The 22,931-nt window shown below is 42.1% G+C and overlaps 1 protein-coding gene across 9 annotated transcripts in view; it reads left to right on the top strand.

The window, feature by feature from the left end:
- Positions 1-22,931, top strand: part of NFIA (nuclear factor I A) — a 427,392-nt gene that overhangs the window by 76,373 nt on the left and 328,088 nt on the right. The window lies entirely within an intron of this gene.

Raw genomic sequence — 22,931 nt, 5'->3', positions numbered from 1 at the left:
GCCTGCATGAAACGGATGCTGATAATTTTACATATGTAAAAAGAGAGTTTTCAATATCTAGACTTCAGAGAAGTTAGTTAATACAACCCCCTACTATTTATAGATAAGGAAACTCAGGTCCTGATGAGAAAGTGGCTTTCCAGGGTTGCACACTCAAAGCAGGAGTACTCGTTCCTATAAACAGTGCTGCCTACCTGCCTCATGCTTTTTTTCTTTTTTAAATCTTCTAACTGTTGAACGTGTAAGATTAGGTAAAGGTCATTTCTGGACTATGTAAGTAGCTTAGTTGTCCCAGCTGTTGTGGTCTGTTCAGTTCCTGTCCAACTTTTTGCGACCCCGTGGACTGTAGCCCACCAGGCTCCTCTGTGCATGGAATTTTCCAGATGAGAATACTGGAATGGGTTGCCATTTCCTAATCCAGGACATCTTCCCAACCCAGGGATTGAACCCACGTCTTTGGCGTCTCCTGCCCTGGGAGGCAGATTCTTTACCATTGAGCTACCTGGGAAGCCCAGTTCGCCCCAGGAGTAGTTCATGTCTACCATTATCTAGGGCTTCCCTGGCGGCTCAGAAGGCAAAGAACCTGCCTGCAGTGCAGGAGACCTGGTTTCCATCCCTGGGCTGAGAAGATCCTCTGGAGAAGGGAATGGCTACCTACTCCAGTATTCTTGCCTGGAGAATTCCATGGACAGAGGAACCTGGCGGATCTGTGGGGTTGCAAAGAGTTGGGCATGACTGAGTGACTAACACTTTTGACTTTCACCTTTATCTAGTGGAGTAAGAGCAAGCATCCACACAATTTGGGTTTAAGTTCCTGTGCAAGTGAAATATACCCACAGAAAGACAACAGTCACATTTTCTCATCTGAAGTTTTGAGTTCTTTGTGGTATTTCACATTAGGGACAATTTTCAAGGGAAGTTTAGATACTGAATACGTGAAAGACATCATCTAATAAAGCTAAGAATGGTGAGAGACGTTCAGAGCCCAGCTATCCCTTCTTACAAACTGTCTCTTGGCGGGGGGTGGCGGGGGGTGTCCCATAAGAATTAGAATCCTGGCTTGGTAGACAAGGGAACTGACCCAGGGTAATGGTTCTTAAGTTATGATGAACCGTTGTTGACTCTTCTCTAAAAAGTCAGTGTTTTGCTTCAAGCATACAGCCTAGACTCTAACTTTTCTGATGCTCCCAGAATGACTGCTCGGTAATTACCTCTACTCTGTATTAAAACAAAGTTCTTGATATTGAGGTAGGGAGAAGAGGAAAGACCAATACATTTCCAACTTGCTCAGGCTGCATTTAGTTATGTTTCAGACTGCTAGTGAAATAAGAAAGGTTCATGATTTTAAAGGCATCACAGATGCCAAATGTATGATGCAGACATATGTTACCTTACTCTCTTAGAGCAGTGGATAAACAGGCATACTCATTGCCCTGTAACTTTCAGATCTTCTGTAACCTTTTTAAACAAAGTGGAAGAAGTTGCTTCTTGTACCCAAGGGAAGAGAAAGTTAATGAATAGAAAGACAGAATTTACCTAGGAAAACAGTGGAATTAAGCTCTGGACAAAGCACGCATCAGTGATGCATAACATTTTTGTTAATTGGGTCTTAACAGGTTTCTGACTCATGTGGTAATCATTGTAGAAGTGGGTCATGCTAGACCATGCCAGTGGCATATCTCTCAGCTATTAGAACTCTCTACCACTTGTGCATGTACACCTGAGTTTCTGGAGGCGTACATTTCTATAGCTTAATTTAGGTTCCACATACACTTCAGTGGTTAAACCTGAGCTAGACTCAAAGAGTTTGTTTCCATTAAGAAAATGAATCTTTTATGTGGACCAAGGTCAGGTGAGTTAATTTGTTTGCTTTTATTGGAATAACTTTTCCCATTCCAATTCATCACTTAATTTTAAGTGGTTCTACTAAAATACCCATTAAAGTCCCTTACATTTCTCACAGACTAGAGCTATGACAGGTTCATACAACTTTTTTTTTTTCAAAGTACAAAGGTAGCTTTTCCAGTCATCAACCTAGTCTTCCTTGTCTGTAATTTCCCAACAACGAGGGAACATTTTATATAATAGCAGTATGAACCTTAATTGCAAACAGACCAAATGAAGTCTTCAGGAGAAACAAAATTAATTAAAATATGAAAATGCTCTCAACAGTGATAAACATTTCTTTTAAGAAAGTGATATGACTCCCTGCACCACCCCCCCCACCAACAAATTATCCTTTTTCTGCCCACTTCACTGTCTTCCCCGCTGATGCATTTTCCAGCAACTCAAATTCAACTCCTGCTAGTAAAGTAACTAAATGTGATGTTATCGCTGTAATTAGTGGTGACAAAAGATCAATTAATGTTATAATTAAAAACAGTGTCTAGATCTGTTGTTTGTGGTGAACAAATTTGACAATTACTTTGTTCGTTGACATCGATGTGTTGAATTTCTTCCCTAGATTTTCAGGGGATGCATTTTAGTGCTGATGTGCACATTTAACTGTGGGCAGTAGGAACAAGGCAAGCGTATTAGGGGAAGAATAGGGCCCCTAATGTCGAAGCTAAAGCCATATTTTAACATACTTGACACCTTTCCTTGGTGCCTGGTGCTATATCAGCAACTTGTACTCACTGGGTCTGGAGCCTCATGCTTTTAATATTTTATCACTAAATGCTTAAGTGTTTATGTTGCAAAAAGAAAAGGGGGAAAAAAAAAGATTCCCACTTGGACTCTCAGACCACATGAACAGGACAATATGTGATAACTATGTCATTGATGATTTTGGTCCCATGTATGGCAATGACTTTTAAGTTGATGGGGTGGAGTAGTGAGTGTGTGATTTTCACAAATCTAGTTGGATTTTTTTCTGATAGGGAGCAAGCTGTTTTTCATACATTGAAGCCTGGGAAAGCTATGTTACTGTAGAAGGAGTAACTGTAGCTCTTTTCTGAGTTGTTGCCAAGCAGATGTAGACTTTTGGAATGTGCCCAGAAAACTTCTACAGCTGATACATTGGTGACTTGTTCCTACTTCTGGCTTTACTGGCACCTATTTCAATAGCAGAGGAACACAATTTCATGTCTGTAGGTCACAATTTTATACATTTGTTTGGAAGCAACTAACTGTAGGTAAGTCTATTGATAGAAACGAAGTGAACCTAGTTTGCTTTTCAACAATAGCAGTAAGATATGACCAGCTTCGGTTATGTCATTTTGGAAACATAGCCAAAAATCAAGAAGATCCGTCTAAAAAGTTGTCTGAGAGATTAGCACTGAATGTCAAATAAGGCAATCCAGTACAATTACTAAAAGAATCTCACCTTTTAACTGCATCTCACACATGTCTCATGCTTATTGGATCTACCTGGATAACACTTGGTTTGATTTTAAATTCTTAAATTAGTGGCTTCCACCGTCATTGTGTGGTGTTCTTTCCATGGTTTTAATGTTGTAAAGGCTCTTAGAAATGGGGAAATAGCAACAGTATCAAGTTGACAAATTTGTCAAAAATGAGCCTTTTTAAAATAGTTGCTTTAACAATGTCATGTTAATTTCTTGCTGTACAGCAAAGCGAATCAATTATACATATACAGATGTCCACTGTTTTTTAGGTTTCCTTCCCATTTAGGTCACCACGGAGCACTGAGCAGAGATCCCCGTGCTATACACTATGTTCTCATTCAGTTCGGTTCAGTTCAGCCGCTCAGTTGTGTCCGACTCTTTGCGACCCCATGGACTGCAGCACTCCAGGCTTCCCTGTCCGTCACCAACTCCCGGAGCTTATTCAGACTCATGTCCTTGGAGTCGGTAATGCCATCCAGCCATCTCATCCTCTGTGTCCCCTTCTCCCCCCATTAGTTACCTGTATTATAAATAGTAGTGTATATATGTTAATATCAACCTCCCAACTCATCCCCCACCCCTTTCTTCCCTCCAGAGATTGTCATACAGAGTGAAATAAGTCAGAAAAGCAAATACTGTGTAATATCATTTACATGTGGAATCAAGAAATGAGCCTTTTCTGTAACATAAGCTCAGAACAGCAGAGGCCAATACCACCATCTCAGACAACTTCAGGCAATTGAAATCTTGTAAACCTCAAAGGTAGTGTATTTTTGGCCTGTCCCCCATAAGAGGAGGAGGCCAGTTGAATCCATTGACTAACTGTCGCTGGCTAAAAAGACAATTAAACAAGCAGAGAAGGGAAGAACAAAGAACCCAGTCTGTTCATCTTTTAGAAGGAGTTGGAAGATGAGGAGTAATACAACACTTTAGATGTGTATGTTAAAAATTTACAACAAATCATAGATCATACTAAAGGATTACTGAAGTTTAGAACATGGCTGAGGGTATAGATGTCAGATTTTCTTACACAATAGTGAGCCTTTTGTTTCAGAGTTCACTCTTGGCAAGAAACTCGCTACCTCTGTGTTAATTTCCTGTCGATCTTTCATTCAGCAACAGAACTAGAGATGGGGAGCAGACACCCCCCACCCCAGGCTTTTTAAGACTGTGCTTTGTGTAGATTAAAAAGAAGAAAGAACAAACTTTTCCCAAACAAGATATCCATGTGCTTTCTTTAAGATCCTGTGTTTGTGCCTAAAATGATCCTCAGAAAAATCCCTCTCCATAATTTTGAACCTCTCCTTTTTCTAAAGACTTTTATAGCCATTTTTTTTCTTCCCAGCATGTGAACAAACGTGTAACTCGAATAGACGTTACTTTGCTATTTACTTAGATTGTTTTAAAAGGCTAGCTGTGTGGAGGAATGAGGAAGGAAGGGATGTGGGAGTGGCTGAGGTTTATTTGTTCTGTGCTGACCTAATGAGTGCAGTTCTTAAAAAAATAATAAATATTTATATGTGATCTTAATTTTTAATGAGTCTCATAAACGGGCTGGTATAGAAAAGGGTATGAAAAGCCATGTATATTAAACTTTACATATTGTAAATATGTGCATATGTACACTGGAAAGTTTTAGGAGGGAAAGGATATTATTGGTCTTGTTCACTGTTTTTTTCCCTAGTATCTGGAAGAGTGCTTGAAACATAACTGGCACTTAGTAAATGAGTTTGAGTAGAGTTTTAAGAGATGAATGTAAATAGGCATCGTGTAGTGGGATGACATTAGATAATTCAGAAGACCTGGAGTCTGCTTCCAGCGCCGCCGTCGACAAAGTACGACGTGAAGTTGCTTAATTTCTTAATGGAATCACTTAATTTCTTTGCTCCTCCATTTCTTAAAAATTGGAAATAATAGTTGCCGCCCTCCTTGCCTTTACGTTTGCTTTTTTTTAAAATAATGATTAAATGATATCTAAAGGATATAAAAATGCTTTGGAAACTACAGAGTGATTTAAAGACGTGTGTGTGTGTGTGTGTGTGTGTGTGTGTGTGTACACGTACAGAAGATCCTTTATCTCTTGCTTCTCAATTTCTTTTCTTAGGAAAATCAGATTATTTAAATCCCATTATGCACAGCTCTCCTCTCTTCTTCTTAAGCCTCTGTATTCCATTACTTCCAGTAAATCAGAAAAAGGTGGTGAGTCAGGCTACAGTGGAAAGCAAGGTCTGCTGTTTTCTGATGTCTGTTTTACTCTGTGGAACTCTAAAATCTTGAGTGCACATTTCTCATGAAGTGTCTTACCTGTTTCAGCTTTACAAGATATAACATAGGATGTAGAGTAGCTCAGATAACTATCTCAAGATTCTCTGATGACCAAGCAAAATATTTATTAGTTGTTAATAGTAGATTGATAATTATGAATTTAACATAGATTCTGCCTACATAATGAGTATCATGGAATTAGCTGTAGAGTTTGTTCTTAAAGTTTGTGTGTGTGTGTATGTATGTGTGTTAAAAATAATGTGTCCTGAAGCTGCACACCTGGAAGGGAAAATGATAGGAAGTAAAAAGTAGGAAGAATGGTATTAACAAAAAGGAAAGAGATCAACATCAGGAGAGTTGTGTCTCATTTTCAAAACTCTTCAAGACTTTGTTTATTCTCTACAGTTACTTTTTGAATTAGGATTCTTAAATTTCATTATTGGGTAACAGTATAGGGTGGCCATTCAGATTAACATATTACCTTAAATTTGGAAGAAGGTGTGAAGATTGCAGTAGACTTTAACAGCATCATGGAACTTCAGACTCAGAAGTAAACTGTAATAGCATCATCAAAGTTTTAGATTTTAAAAGACCGTTTAGTCCCAGCTACTCTCATTGGTGTCTTTGAAGAACTGAGGCCCACATGGCCTAGGCCAGGAATCTTGTGGAAGGTCATGCAACCAAATTTACTTTAGAGTCAGGACTATAGCCCTAGGTCTTCAGATTTCCATATTCCTACTGATCCTTCCTGTTACCCAACTATTCAGCTTTCATAAAACGAAAACAATCATATAAGCCCCACTTAGAAAAACCTTCCAAAATATTGTAAAGGTTGAGTGCCTTGCTTTGCATTACCTGTGCTAATAACAGTCATTTAGGTTTACTGAGCCGGAAGCCTTACTTTCAGATTAATGAGTGATATTGAATGTACCATCACTGGCCAAACATATCCATAGATCACACATTTTAAATCTGAAAGAATGTAAGTAATCTCCATCCCCCATCCCCACCCCCCAGCCGCTCTTTTAAACGACAGGGGCTATTGAAAACCCTCCTCTGTCACTTGCATCCATGTGGCTTAAAATATATGCTGCTTATTGAAAGAGTCGTTCAACTTAAACTCAGGAGATATATTACAGCGTGTAATATGCCTGCGTTTGTCCATGCATTCTTTTTGGAAACCTGATCTTATTTATGTCTGCTTTTAACAGATAGGCTAGGTTAAGTTATGTTAAACATGTTGTACTGAGGCTTGATTCACTGTGCTGCTGCCTGGCTTTCTTCCTTGATTAGCTTTAATCAAACTCTCCACATTCCATGACCTTAATAAAGCTATTTTTCCTGACAACTGAAGACTGTCTTAACAAGCACAGCTCATCTGTGCTGAAACTAAGGGTGAGTTAAGATGGGGTTTAGGTCCTCATTAAAGTCCACAGCATGGAGTATGAGAGGAAATGATGAAACGGTGCTCCCTGAAACATCTCTTCTTTAAATTTAATTAGACAAATTATACGCAAACCAGTAGATGCCCTGGGAAGGCAATCAACATTAGGGCTAATAAAAAGCTTGAATAGTATAAAAGGGCCAGGGGGAGGGGCTTAGACCCTTTCTGACACTTACGAGAAGTAAATTAACACCAATCGCTAAACATAGAATCTAGATGAATCTCAATATTGATTTAGAAATTAATTTTATGATGCTGTTCGAAGTGCAGAAATTCAGTTTATACTTAAATCTCTTAAAGTTTGGCATGTGTACACATATCCACAAGGTATTTTATGAATACATACATTAAGTATACATACATGTATACTTTAAATATGAAATATTTTATACACTGGGGGGGGGATATAGTTATGGTCTGACTTTGGAGTTTTTGAGAGACCTGGGTTCAAATTGTAGAGAGTGTCCCCATTTGCTTTGTGCATGTGTGTGTGTCCAAGTTACTTCACCTCTGTGAAATTCAATTTCGTCACCTATAAAATGAGTGAAATAATTCTTTTCCTGGAGAGGCTTTATAAGAATTAGTTGAAATTCAGTTAGATTAAACATACAGAATGCTTGGCACAGTACCTGGCACGTAATAGGTGCTCAAAAATAGGTGCCCACATTTAAAAGAAACTTCTGCTTAGCTAAGGGTAGCTTCAAGTGACTTATCCCATAAATATGTGAAAACTGGATTATGAATGTAAATATTCAACACAGTCTTATGGATCAAGATCACTGTAAGGGTCCTTCATGCTAGAGGACAGAGGCTCATAGATTTTGGAAAGAACGGTGACTCAAACGTAGCAAGTGAATTATTTGAAGCCTGGAGTAACCAAATGGAGGGACACTTTGGAAAGTCGAAAAACTTACTAAGGTGCTAAGTGTCTTGTATACCTTGTTATGTCATTTAATATTGAAGACAGCTCTGCAAGGTAGTTATCATTGACCTAATTTTATGGACAAGGAAACAGAGATTCAGAAAGACTAAGTGAGTTGTGTGTCACCATGGTGGAACTCAGGGTTGACTCAGCTCAGAGCGCGTGCTTCGTTGGATGGAAAACTAGTGCCGACATGTGTATCACTTTTGAAATCAGATTTGTCATAAAACTTACTGCAACACATTCTCTTTTTTTCATCCTTCTCAATGCACTTACTTTGTGTTGTGTTTAACCCTCAGTTCCATGGCTTTGGGACTGTGGTTCTCGGTCTTGGCTGCCCTTTTAGCATGCCTGGGATGGGATCTGGCGTGAGTATTTTCTAAAGCTGCCCTGGTGGTTCCCCGTGTGCACACAGGGTGCTCAGATATATCTACCTTCGTCGTGGGTATTTGGGTTGTCCCCAGTTTTAAGCCTAAGTGTCAGCAGTGTTTTGTCAGAGTCAACTATGATCCCCCTGCTGGTTTAGGGGAAGATATATGGAAGGCCTGACATCTATTCTAGTTGTGATAGATGTTGCTTATGCATTAATTAGCATGTAAAAATTAAATGTTCTTACTCTATTAGCTGGTTTTCTCTTTTTTTTTTTCCAGTTGAAGAAGGCGAATTAAATGCAATGAAGATTATGGCCAAAAAAAAAAAAAGATTTTGATTATGGCAACTTTTCCCCTCAATAATGAAAGAGTATAAGGTCATCCTTTTCTTAATTTTTAGTAAAACAAAAATTACTTACAAAATACCCTGACCTTTACCCTTACTCCCTTGGAGGTGGTAAGAGTCTTTGTGGTCAGACTGATCTGTGGTCAAATGCCGCCTCTCACTTTCTAATAAAGAATTAGTCATTTTAAACAAACTCTCAGAGTCTCGGTTTCCTAATCTGTAAAAGAGAAATAATTTTGAACTCATTTAGTAACTCTGAGGATGACATGAAGAAAAACTGTTTGCAGAGGCTGGCCCTGAGCCTGACCTGTTGTCAGGAGTCACAAGTGTCTTTGGATATTGGTCAGGTTGGGGGTTTCCTGAGAAGGCTTTGTGGGACCAGTGGGTTCTGCAGATTGTGGAGCCTGCAGTTGACTCTTAATTGTGGATGCTGCTATTCAGATAGATCTTTCTCCTAAGAGATTCCTGGATATCCTTTTATAGACCAGAAAATAAGGAAAGAAATTAGGGTATTTCCTTGAAAGCTGGTCTGGGATTTGGTAGCTAATGCTGCTGCTACTGCTAAGTCACTTCAGTTGTGTCTGACTCTGTGCGATCCCAGAGACAGCAGCCTACCAGACTCCTCCGTCCCTGGGATTCTCCAGGCAGGAACACTGGAGTGGGTTGCCATTGCCTTCTCCAAGGCATGAAAGTGAAAAGTGAAAGTGAAGCCACTCAGTCGAGTCGGACTCCTAGCGACCCCATGGACTTCGGCCTACCAGGCTCCATGGGATTTGCCAGGCAAGAGTGGGTTGCCATTGCCTTCTCCGTTGGTAGTTAATAGGAATCAGCTATTCCCTAACTTCAGGTTTCATAATATTCTCTCTTGGTTTCAATTCTGAGTCGTTGGTGCCTGCTCTGGTGGCATTGTTAATGAACTCAGCCGGTTACTGAGAAATGATCTTGTCTTTCCTCTTGCCTTCAGGCACAACTACATCTAAATTACCCCAAACAGATGTATTCCATTCTTCTTTAAAAGACTATGTAATAAGCTTAACTATTAAGTTCATTCTAATTTCTAAGTTGATAAGCATCAGGTTAAGCATATTTCTACTCCTGCCATCTTCCTTAGAGGTATAAAATTGTTTGCATACCTCTTAGGGATTTATACAAAGAAAATGTTGCTGTCTGCTAATGGTTTGAAAATGCAGAATGTTTTGAGAACCCAGTAGAAGAGTACTTTCCCAGCACGTCCAGAACCTGGTGAAAATCCAGATGTTAGGTGGGACCAAACTGGATGATAACCGATAAATGGTGGTAGAAATATTCAGAGAGGTCGAAGCCTAGAGACCACTTACTCCCTAAGCTTCAGATCCTTATATGACCCTGTAACAGCCAGGCAGTGGGGCTGCAAGGCTGAGATAAGTACTGAAAATTGGCCAGGGTACTTTTTTGTTTTTTTTTTTAAACATAGCTCCCTCCTTTACACTTTTCTTTACCTCTGCCCTGAAGGCTACGCAGCCTGTTACATGCTGATAGCTAAGTAAACCCAATCAACATTCCTTACTACTGCCTACAGAAAAGACAAATTATTTACTGGCCTCTCGGATGTTGGTAAATATCTGGCTTGTATTTGTTTGGGGGTTTCTTTTTGGGGTTGGGGGGGGTCGGTGGAAGAAGACCAGTGTACAGTATCTAAATGTACATTATAAAAATACAAATTTTGTTCTCCAGAATAAAAAATCATTTATAGTCGACCTGCACTGTTCCAAGGCTAATGACAAATTATTTTGTTCTTAATTTGCAGGTGCCTCCACTACCCCTATGGCTTTATATATTTTCTGTAGGGAAAAATGCAATTTATAAAATAACCTGGGGTAGGGAGAATCTAGTGATAAAAGGGATAAGAACATTTTTGGACTGTTTTTTGGAAGGTAGCATGCGAAAGCCTGGCTTCCCAGGAGGCTCACTGGTAAAGAATCCACCTGCCAATGCAGGAGATGCTGCTTTGACCCTTCGGTTGGGAAGACCCCCTGGCAAAGGAAATGGCAGCTCACGCCAGTATTCTTGCCTAGGAAATCCCATGGACAGAGGAGCGTCGTGGGCTATAGTCCATGGAGTCGCATAGAGTTGGACATGACTGAGCTACTGAGCATGCACGCAAGGGAGAGCTCATTTTAATAGTTCATACCTCTGGGCATCCTGGCAAAGTTGGAAACAGAATTGATAAGAATGAAATGAAAATAGGATGCAAATCCTCAGTTTCTGTTAAATATAGACAGGCTGGGAATGGGGCATCCTGAATTTAGAATAAGTTTCCTTATACAAAGGAGGAAACCTAATTTGACAGCGGTCCATGTGAAAACAGTCTAAGAGTGTAAGCTGACCACGAGATTAACAGGGGCCAGCCATGTGACAGTGCGATTTCCAAAGCTGATGCCGTGTTGGGCTGTGGTTTGACCACAGCTGTAATTTTTTGCCCAGTTTTGGGCCCAAAATGTTAAAGAGGAATGCCAACAAAATGGAAACCTGGATGCTAATGGGTCAGGAAATCATCTCATAGGAGGGGAGGGGAGGAAAGCATGGTGGTAAAGTCTGGAGAAGAGATTATTTAGAGTGACCTTAAGAATAAGCTTACATATTGAAGCGTCCTGTGGAGTATTCTCTGTTGCTCTAGAAGACAGGAGTAGGAGTTGAGGTCTCTTCTCTGGAGCCTCTCATATAGGCTTCCCAGGGGCACTACGGGTAAAGAACCTGCCTGCCAATACAGGAGACATAAGAGTTATGGGTTCAATCCCCAGGGTGGAAAGATCCCTTGGAGGAGGGCTTGGCAACCCACTCCTGTATTCTTGCCTGGAAAATCCCATGGACAGAGGAGCCTGGCAGGCAACAGTCTAGGGGTTGCAAAGAGTCGGACACGACTGAAACGACGTACCACACTTAGCACACGGAGCTTCTCATATACACACTGTGTGTGAGACAGAAACCTGGGTTATTGTCTTGACCCATTGTCCCAACAAATCTGCTAATCTCCCTGTGTTTCAAAATGAGTGTCTGTCACCATTCTTCACCCTGTCATCCGAACCAGAAATGGAGCATCATCTTTCACTCATCCCTTTCCCTCGGGAAACAAACAAACAAACAAAAAACGTTGCTCATAAAGTCAGCACCCATGGTACCCGGGTTCAGTTTATCTCCAGTAACTCACTTGTTAATGCCTCTTGATAGGGAGGCAATACTGTTAAACTGGATAATTTCTAAAGGGTTTTGAGATGCCAGAGGAAAAGAATATTAGCTACTTGCAGCAGAGGGAAAAATCCTATATCCTTTGTGGGGGCCAAGGTTAAATTCTGTGTGACTCATCACACTGACATTCTCTGTGACCCAAAATCCCTTCTGTTTCCTGGTCTGCTTGTCTTGACCTGTTACACATCTACACCAAAATAGTTTGATTAACACTGTGATCATGCACAGGAGATAGTAGCTAACTGATGTAATTAACTGATGTGTCAAAGGCTATTGGCTTATTGCATATGCAACTGTCTTTCCTGGTGGGGAGATACACTTTCTGCTGACATCATAGATCTACACATATACCCAATTTGCCAGATAAATCTGTTGGGTTATCGTGAGGTGTTTGTAGCGATTCCGTTTATATAGGCAGAATGGTGGGATCAGTTACTCTGTTCTCCCAAAAGGCACCTGGCCGAAGGTGCTACTTGTTGAAGGGTTAGCGCAGAAGAGGAGAAAGCAGTTTAGTTTTTGGGCCTTAGTGAGGTTCTTTTCCTTTTCTTCTTTTTTTTTTTTTTAAATCTGTGCCTTTGGCATGCTAATGCACGCATTTAGTCTCTGCAAGAAATTTCCGTTTAAGAAAGAATTTAAAAACATGAAGTGCTCAATCCATATCTCCTAAACAACTAAAAAGACTGCAATTTCAAATGAGAAATTATGTTGCAAAGAAGAAAAAAGTTGTTTATTATGGCTCAAAATTTTAATCACCCAAGGGCTGTAAAGTTAAAAATAGACAATTCTGCCTTCTGTTTATGGTAAACTTGGCTGAGTCCCGGCAAATTTCAAAGCTGAACATACTGTATGTTATTTTTGCTTAATTTTAGATTCCACATTTTAAAATTATTTCTTACAAGAAGCATATTTCAGGATATAAACTTAGCCTGAAGAACGGTATTCTTGATTTCTGCCCATATTGAAACTCCTTTGAAAATAGTAAACTATGGTTTTGGGATTTTCCTATTCCCCAGAGTCCAAATGGGTACCTTTCTAAGTCTTTTACATTATGAATGAACACAGAAATAGGAAACTGTAAAGGTTACTTTCTGCTCTCTGGTTGCTTACTTGTGATTTTAGTTTCCTTAACAGCATAATGCAATACAAACATGCAAACGTGCACCAAGTGTTTCGTGGAGGGAGGGGCCTTCTGTCTTGGGTTTCGCGCTTCAGGTGTGGAGGCTGACACAGAGAGGCCCTTTGGCATGTAGAAGGTGTCTGCGTGGGTGCCAAAAACCTAAGAGAGTGCCCGGGAGAGAACCTCCCAGCTGCAGCTCCCGGACAGCACAGCTTGTCTCCTTGATCCGCTCGCACCTGCCCCGAGAACCGCTCCTGTGGTGCCTGCTTGGCCCAGGAGCAAGTGGGCTTGTTGACTCAACCCTCTTCATGCCTCCAGAGGGAGGAGGAACACCTGGCTTCTTCTCTTGACATGGCTCTTGTTGATTCTTGCCCCCTGAGCTCTTCACAGGGTGCACTTCTGGGCCTTTGCTCCTAGGGTTTTTAGAGCAAACCCTCTGGGGTGGCAAGAAACCTAGGGGAGAGGATTTTTTAAAACCTATTACTTAATGTGGCATCAGAGAACCAAGCCCTCCCCACACAGTGAATGGCATGCTTAGTAAATATTTGTCGAATATTGCTAGGTGAACGACTGTTTACTGAAGATCAAGATTTTTGTGACGGCTCTGACAGAGGTATGTTTGCGATCACGTTGATCATAGCTACCATTGAAGCATTCCTGCCCTGTGTGTATATTATTAATGATCTTCCCAAGAACCCACTGTATAGAAGGGAAGACTAAGCTTTGGGAAGTTGGGGATGTGCCACAGGACACTGAGCAGTCTAGAATTAGCTGTGTAGAATTTATCCTTATTAAGTGTAGAATTAGCACTGATTCCATGTCCTGTTCAATATGCTGTATCACCATGACTGAGAAAGGTTGAGATAAGAGGACCCATGCATGGACACCTCTGAGTGGCCAGAGGCTTTGTTACAGCATTCATTAAAGTGCCCACACCCTTCATCATGAGATTTCCCAGGCCCCAGTCGGAACCTGTTCACGCTTAGTTTACACACTGTTTTAATAAAGTTGGTTATCTCTTTTTCAAGTACACAGCAGATTTATTTATTCAGTAATTATTTTCTGAACAGCAAACATGTGCCATGTATTCTTTTAGGTACAGAGAACAGAAAAGACAGAATTCTTGGCCTTAGAGATCACATTTGCAGATTTATATACATCAGGGGTTCTCAATGTATGGTCCCCAAAGCAGCATCATCAGCCTCACAGATGGACTTATTAGAAATTCATATCTTTAAAAATAATTAAAAAAAATTTTTTTTTGGCCACAACATGCGGCATGCAGGACCTTTGTTCCCCAACTAGGGATCGAACTCATGCCCCCTGCAGTGGAAGCACAGTCTTAACCATTGGACCGCCAGAGAAGTCCCAGAAATTCATACCCTTGATCTGAATTCTAGACCCACTGAATCACAGACTTGTGAATTAAGGCCCAGTGATTTGTTTTTAAGCAAACCATTGTTCTAGAAGGCTTAAAACAACATTTTTGTGTTCCTGTGACAAGCTACTCTGTGGAAAACTTTTGTCTTTAGAAATTTCCCAATTTGTGTGTCTGTGTGCTGAGGTCTGAACTCATCCATTCTGTGATGGGCTTGTGCTGGGCAGTGGCACTGGGACATTTGTCCCCCAAAATTTGAGCCCTGGAATCACATGTGTCTGGATTCAGATTATTTCCTTGCCAAGCACTGGCCCCATGAACTCATGATACTGCTAAGCCTTCGTTTTCTCACTGTGACAATGAGGGTTATGGTAATGGAACTGCACTTGGCACAGCTGCCGGATAACAGAGAACATGCCTGAGAACTAATCAGAATGTTTTTCTGTCTCTAGGATCTAGCACTTGGCTTGGCACAGGATAGGTGCTCAGGAAATGTTCTTTGAGAAAATAAGATGGATGTTTATTTTTCCCTTTGTGTTAGCCACTAGCCCAGGGCCTGCAGCTGTTTAATTCCTACGCTTTGTCCGTCTTTAGTGGAAGAAACCAGAATAATAAGAACCGGCATCAGAGCATACCTGCCATACAAGGTTCTTTCGGAAATGCGTTTTGCTTACCTCTCTGTTTAGTTGCTCAGTCATGTCCAACTCTTTGCTACCCCATGGACTGCAGCCCGCCAGGTTCCTCTGTCCAGGGGGGTTCTCCAGGCAAGAATACTGGAATGGGTTGCTATACCCTCCTCCAGGGGATCTTCCCAACCTAGGGATTAAACCCAGGTCTCCTGCATTGCAGGCAGATTCTTTACCATCTGAGTCGCCAGGGAACCCCAAGAATACTGGAGTAGGTAGCCTATCTCTTCTTCAGCGGATCTTCCCAACCCAGGAATCAAACCAGGGTCTCCTGAGCTGCAGGCGGATTCTTTACCAGCTGAGCTACCAGGGAAGCCCCTGTTTTGCTGCTGCTGTTACTTGATCCTTGTTGGTCTGTGTCACGTTGCCTGCCCCTCCGGCCCTTAACTTTGGGGTATTTCACATGCCTATAAAAGTTCATTTAATTAAGGGGCTTCCATTTCTGCTTGTAGATATTTTATTCTTGAAATGCTGATGGCATTAATAGTAAATCTAAGCGAATCAAACCTCTGTCTGTTTTGTGCCATTTCAGCACTAAGCCAAGAAGAAAAACCCTCAAGGAAATTAATGCTTCCCTCAAGCATGGTAGGAACACGGAGCTAACACACTGCCACATAACCTGCTTTCACTGACTTTCCGAATTTTTGTTTTGCCCTTTTTACATGTTACACTATATGGCTAAAACCAGAAGTGCAATTAGGAGGATGTTTTCTCAAAATCTGCAGAGTCTGGCCAATCAGATAACCTTGCAGTAGAAACATTATCCACCAGAGACTTGCTTGTTATTCACAAATAGATTATCTTTTATCTCCAGGCTTTCATTAGTTCACTAAATGTTAATGAACACCTACTATGTGCCAAGCATTGTTCTAGTGCTGGGGATAGAGTGGTGAAGAAACAGAACGAAATCCCTGCCCTCCAGTTACTTTTTCACATAAGGGACCGCGTGTAGGTGCCTCTGGAGCAGTGAGTTTTGTGGAGTCTGAGCCTTGGGGTGGGCTGGCCACGGCAGGGGCACTCAGATGTGAATTCCCTGGATATTTGATGACTGCGCACTCTGAGTTATGTGAGCACGTTGAGCCATTTGTAGTGTTTTGCTCCTGTTTTGTGTGTGGACTTACGGTTAGTGTCACTGTCATTGTTTCTCTGGCCCATCAAGGTGCCTGGATTTGTGGTGTAAAGTCAGTGCTGATGGAATTCATCTCTTCTTGCTATTACTGCAAGCCCTGTGCTTGTTTCCTATTCCTGCTGTAACCAGTTATCACAACCTAATGGTTTAAAACAACACAAATTTATGTTCTTACAATTTTGGAGCTGGGGAGTCGAAAACCCAGTCTGGTGTCAACAGGGCTGGTCCATCCAGGAGGTTCCGGGGGAGACCCTTCCTTGCCTCTTCCAGCTTATAGAGGCTGGTTTGGTATCTTTGGCTCATTTCTGCATCACTCCAGTCTCTGCCTCTTTCTCCCAGGTCTTTGTCGTCCTGCCTCTCTCTTGTAAGGAACCTTGTGATTACATCATTGGGCCTTCCTGGATGATTCAGGATAACCTCTCTACTTCCAAATCCTAAACTGGATCACCTTTTGCCACAGTCACAGGATCTGGAATTAGGATGTAGCCATTTAAAGGTGTAGTTGCGGGGTGGGGGGCAGTCATTCAGCCATCCACACCCTATCAGGAAGTCCAGAGTCCCTCATTGGCAAATAAATCAGTTTTGTTGAGTTGACTCTTCTGTTCTATGAAACCCAATCCAACAGAGCATGCTCTAAAATGCAAATGTTGCTAACCTGGCAGGGTGGATTATACTTGTTTTACTACCTGAAAACCTCCTTAAGACTCAACTCAAAAGCCCCTCCCCCAGGAAACCTTCCTGGGCTTATCTGGTGCTCTTCATTTGTGATTCCCTGATACCCTGTGTGTGCCTGCGGGACCGCGTCTTCCTGTTGTGACTTTGTGGGTTTACTTGCAGCCCACTGCCCCTCATCCTCTCTCCTTCCCCTAAATGGTGTGCTCTTTACAGGAAGGTATTGTGTGTGCTGGACACACGGAAGATACTTGTTTGTTAAAAGTTTCTAAAAATGATTGGAGATTTTCCACTCTCATACATTAAAAAAAATTGTTTTCAGTGAGTGTTACTTAATTCCATTTAACAGGCTCTTCACTAGAAGTTGGAAGATAGAGTGTGGCCAGTCTGGGCTCTGGACGGACTGACATCCTGTGACATGTCTAAATTGTATGTCACATCATTAAGACACCTGAGTCTTGAGTTCATGGGTCTTGGGGGTGCTTCTTTGCAGGTGAATGTAATCCTGTGTCGCCATGCATGTGCATGCTCAGTCACTCAATTGTGTCCAACTCTTTTCAACTTCATGGACTGTAGCCTGCCTGGTTCCTCTGACATTTTCTAGGCAAGAATACTGGAGTAGGTTGTTGGCATTTCCTCCTCCAGGGCAGCTTCCCAACCCAGGGATCATCCGAACTGACATCTCTCATGTCTCCTGCATTGGCAGGTGAATTCTTTACCACTGGCACTACCTGGGAATCCTTAAATCCGTATTTCCAAATATTCAGAAACAAGGTAGGTTCTGAATATTTGGAAATAATGATATAAATAATGGTGAAAGACTGAGTGAATCTTAAAGTTCTAAAATTAGTCTCAGTCACCAAAGAACTGTGGCCTGGTCACCTTTAGGATTAGCTTCATGGAGTCAGATTTCTGGTGACAGAGATATTTTATGTCAGTTTTCAAAAGGAGTATCTTTCTGTGTAGAAAAATCTTTGAGTCCTATAGGGTTGTGGTTGGAAGATCATTTTGCCTTCTTTTACAGTATCCAGGCTGATTTTTTTTTTTTTTCTTTGTAAGTGGACCTTGGGCTTTCTGGAAAGCATGTAATTTTCATTTTTTTTTCCCACCTAGTGGTGCTTAATGATACCATGTGAATTTTTATGGTCCCAGCTGCACTGAAGTGTGTGCCCTGAAATTTCAGCTGGATTAAGAATGTACCTTGGTGTGAGGGCTGAAATTGGAGAAATGGGAGAACACAGGGTTGGATCTATATATGCCGCAGTTAATATTGATGAGCGGGCAAAAGTCCAGCATTATCCTAGGGGGCTTGGCTAATGTTCATTGTAAACCAGTGCAAAGGAGTCCTTCCCTGCAGGTGTGGATAGTTTAATTTCGTAGGTGGATTAGGAAAAGCTAGGGGTGTTTTCTTGTGTTTCCAGTTTGCATCACAAGGTAAACACTAACCTGCATCAGGTGCAGCTCATTCTTGAGTGGTGGTGACAGGTGTCCTGAAACTCCGCTAACCCACCTCGGTATCTCCAGGGTCTGGCATCACGCCTGCTACATCGTAGGCGCTCAGTAGCATTTGTGACATGAATAGGAGAATGAAGCAGTGGTCGCTGCGGCAAGGCCCCTTGGAAACACTGGCCTCTGCTTACCTCTAGCCCTCCTACCCCTCCCGCCTTCTGGCCATAGTACACTATTGGTAGCTTGCTGAATAGCTCACATTCTTTCTTACCTTTGGAACTCTGCGCTGTTCATTCCCTCTGCCTCTGACTACACCCTCCCTAGCCCCTTAGTCTGACGAATTCCTGCTAAAGCTTTATGATTTAGCGCCTTCTAGAAGACTTAGGAGGCGTCCCTGCTGGTATCTGAGTGAAGAAGGCCTGCTTCATTTTTCATACCTCTGTGAACCTTTGGATACCAACAGGAAGCTGCTGACTAGTGGAACTGTTGAGATCTGTGTCTGGGCCTTCTTTTCAGTAGAGTGTGAAGCATTGGCAGGGGCTGGAATCATTTGGATTATATCTCCCAAACTCTACTTTATTGGTGCTTTCCATTTCAGAATGGCTAAAACGTGACTAGGATAACAGAACAGAAGTCGTCAAGTTAGCAGCAGGCTCTATTGTGTCTACAGAGCATCAGGATAGAATGGATGATGAAGGAGAAGGGTCGATGAATTACCTGTACTGAAGGGTCTCAGTCGGCAGAAAGAAGTTGAGAAACTGAAGCATTCCCTTTCTAATGAAATCTAGAAAAGTTTAGTAGATGCTCAGCCAACATTAGCTGAGGGTGGAAGAATAAATAAATCAAGTTACTTTTTTCTTTCTTTGGGCTTTATGTTAAGATTAAAAAAAAAAATCTTTAGAGAGTCTCTTCCATTCTGCTGCTTTTTATGCACATAGTCCTAACCTCAGCCTATACTTAATGTTTTTGCTAAAACTGACTCATCTAGTTTCTGATTGCCTTAGTGATATGAGACTCTGGTATCCATGGGAATGGTGTTAAGGCTGTATTGCTTTCATGCTCAGGAAAATGTAAACTAGAAGGGCCAGCTGTTGGTACTGGTACCAACTAATTCCTGAGAGCTATAGGGCAATCTCATTCTTATATTCTTAAGCCAGTGGGGAAAACAGCATAATCTCTTGGGAAACTAATCAGCTTTCGTGACAAATAGGTGTGATTCAAATCTTGGATCTGCTGCTGACGGGCTGTGTGACTTTCGGCAAGTTGTTTAACCTCTCTGAGTTTCTTCATCTCTGTTTTTTCTGTTTTATAAAGTCCAGGTGATGAACCATATTAACTCTACAGGGCTGTTTGACAAGTAGAAATGATTTTGTAAGTGTCCCAGACTGTGTTTGATTTTCAGTAAATAGTAAATATTAAGACTGCTGTTACTGCTATAAACCAGGTTGGCTACAGGCCCTCCAGAGTTTCAGTGGTGACAAGATTAGGGCTTCCCAGATGGCCCAGTAGTAAAGAATCCCCCTGCTGATACAGGAGGCACGAGAGATGTGGATTCAATCCCTGGGTCAGGAAGATTCCCCTAGAAGAGGAAATGGCAACCCACTCCATTATTTTTGCTTGGAGAATCCCACAGACAGAGGAGCCTGGTGGGCTATAGTCCATGGGGTCACAAAGAGTTGGACATGACTGAGCACACGTGCATGCGCACATGCACACACACACACACACACAGGATCAGGGTGGGACAACTGGGTTAGATTTAGCTATTCTCTGTATGTGTGTGATGGAGATTTTCTTTTTTTTCCTCCAGGGAGAATTCAGGTTGGTTTAAGAAGGGAACTGACAGTGTCTTCCTTATATTCTGGGTGTTTCAGAGATGGCTAAACATTGGTACTGGTTGCTAAGGAAGACAGAGAAGGCAGTAGCACCCCACTCCAGTACTCTTGCCTGGAAAATCCCATGGATGGAAGAGCCTGGTGGGCTGCAGTCCATGGGGTCGCTAAGAGTAGGACACGACTGAGTGACTTCACTTTCACTTTTCACTTTCATGCATTGAAGAAGGAAATGGCAACCCACTCCAGTGTTCTTGCCTGGAGAATTCCAGGGAGAGGGGAGCCTGTCGGGCTGCCGTCTGTGGGGTTGCACAGAGTCGGACACGACTGAAGCGACTCAGCAGCAGCAGCTAGGGAAGAACTTGAAAAATATGGATTCGAGGGGACTGGGGGCGTCAGGGCACGAGCGCTGACCTGTGCTCCCTGGGGCTCAGCTCTGTGCCCTCTGCGGGCTCCCTCTTATGCTGTGCCCTTCATCTCCTCCCTGGGAGCCGAGCAGACAATTATCCCTGCCCTCTCATGTGTCTCCTTTCCAGGCAGGTGCTTCTTCCTGACCAGGAGTTGGCATGGGTGGCCCCAGCTGGGCTGGTGTTATTGTTCCAAAAAGTGTCAGCAGAGAAATGGCTGGATATTGGAGTGTCCTTTGTGATTTTAACATTTTGAGGAATCCTTCTATGATCCAGAGTATCTGGCCCCAAAGTCTTCCAGCTGAGAAATTCTGTGAGTGGAAACACTTTGAATAAACCTAAAGCCAAGAAGGGATCTTCAGGATAAATTTTAAAAATTCTCATCTGGCTGGGCTGTAGCAACTGCTTATGCCACTGGACTTCTTCGGGGTATTGATAATGCTTGTCTTTGAATGGGGCATGAATTTCCCAGCTTCCTAGGAACAACAACAACAGCAATTCCCCCAACAAACCCCAGGGTGTCTGAAGCGCCTGCTTTCTTCTCGAAGAGCTGATCGAATACTCTTCTGTGGGCTCAAGAGCTATCAGCGGTATTGAACAATTAGACTGGAAGGAAGGGTTGTGAACAGTTGTTCCCTAAAGGCTTGGAAATTAACAAAGGCCATATTAGTAGGTCCCGGGAGGAGGGGTTGAAGAGAATGGGGGGGGCTGGGAGGAACAATTCACAAGTGGAGAGGGTGATTGGAGGGGTTTGTTTCCCAGATAGTTTTCAAAGAAAAGATTTGTGTAGTTTGCTGTGGGACTGAGAACGCAGTGCAGAACCAGTTGATGTTCTTTTTTGTCCAACAATTACTTTCTCTGGCATCTTCCTTTTAGGCTAACAAAGTATTTTCCTTCCTCCTGCCTGGTCATTGATAAGTAAGAACTTCAGGGCTTTTTGCTTCTCAGGGCTCAGGGTAGGGTAGAGAGAAGGACTTACATAAGAGGGAACTGACATTTTGCAAAATTTTGTGAATTTTGGCACAGAAAAGGAAAAACCTTCCAGTGCATAGTGAAGATTCGGGTTTTCATTTTCGGCTCGGGTTGATTGATTTCTTTCTTTCACGGGGCTGATGGAGGAGGTCAGTGTCTTAGAAAGGGAAGAAGCCAGGGAAAAGGAGAAAAGAAAGAATGAGATTTATGACCTGGTGGATCCCCGCTTTTATGTCTCGTAACCATTCCCAATACTGGAAGTTCATGACACCCTGAGAAACAACCCTGGAACTCGGAGCAGTGATCTGCATGCAAAGGCGAAATTAACAGTCCAGCAACTGCCTTGACTGAGAGTCACAGACGGTCCCTCTCTGGATCCTGAGTGTTGCTTTTCTTTAGTTTGTTCTCTCTGCTCGGATTCTGCTGTTTCACGGAGTTACGAGACAGACCACCCAGGGCCACTCACGTTATACCAGGGATGGTTGACGATGGTGCTTAGAGAGGAGTTATTTCAACAATGGGACTTTTCCATTATTCTTTCTGTAATCAGCCCTTCACGCTCAGCACACGGAAACCTTCGCATCTGTCACCAGGAGTACAAAACTGATAAGGTGTTGCTCAGAGCCCCCACCCTGGTTAATCCCCTGAGATAACAATAGAAGATCTTAAAAAGTGTAAGGATCTTCTTCCATTTTTATTTCATATGGCCCCTTAGGTAACATGACCCAATGTGGCCATTAAATGACCCTGCTTACACTCGGATTACTCGGTACAAAGCAAATTTATGGTTGTTTATTCTCTCCTCCCATCAGCTATTAGTGCCTAATCATATGGTCTATCGATCATGAGATTAATCGCCTGCTCAAAGAGGCAGCAGGTCTTGTGGAATGCTGCACTGCGCCAGACTGAACTTCAACCTTTTATACAAACTGGAGGAGTCAAATCATCATTCACTGCCTGAAGCCCCTGGTCCCTGGGCCTCCTGAACCCCAGGAGGTAAATCCCTGCTTTTTCAAACAGTGTACTTTGCACTTCCTTTCCTGTGTAAAACTTTACTCCATTGATTCAGGCAGGCACTTGTAAATAAAATCCTTTGCAAGGCATTCTATAAATAATGACCTAAACTGAAAATATGTGGGCTTTCTTATACAAAGCCCCATAGTGCTGCCATAATTAAAGGTCTGTCAGTATTTCTATTAGAAATTCTCATTTTGGAAGATTTATAACTAGACCATTAAAGTTTTCTTGGGCTAAGACTTTCCATGAGTATCATGATTTGAGACCTTGTTTTCCCCCTCCATTTTGTGGAATATGTTTCTTCAAAGATATAAATAATAAAGCTCAGGAACATTATGTCATAGTAGTCTGT

This window comes from Bos taurus, chromosome 3, assembly GCF_002263795.3.
Source record: "Bos taurus isolate L1 Dominette 01449 registration number 42190680 breed Hereford chromosome 3, ARS-UCD2.0, whole genome shotgun sequence".
Taxonomy (NCBI): domain Eukaryota; kingdom Metazoa; phylum Chordata; class Mammalia; order Artiodactyla; family Bovidae; genus Bos; species Bos taurus.
Note: the sequence above shows the minus strand (reverse complement) of the source record. Positions and strands in the feature narration are given on the sequence as shown.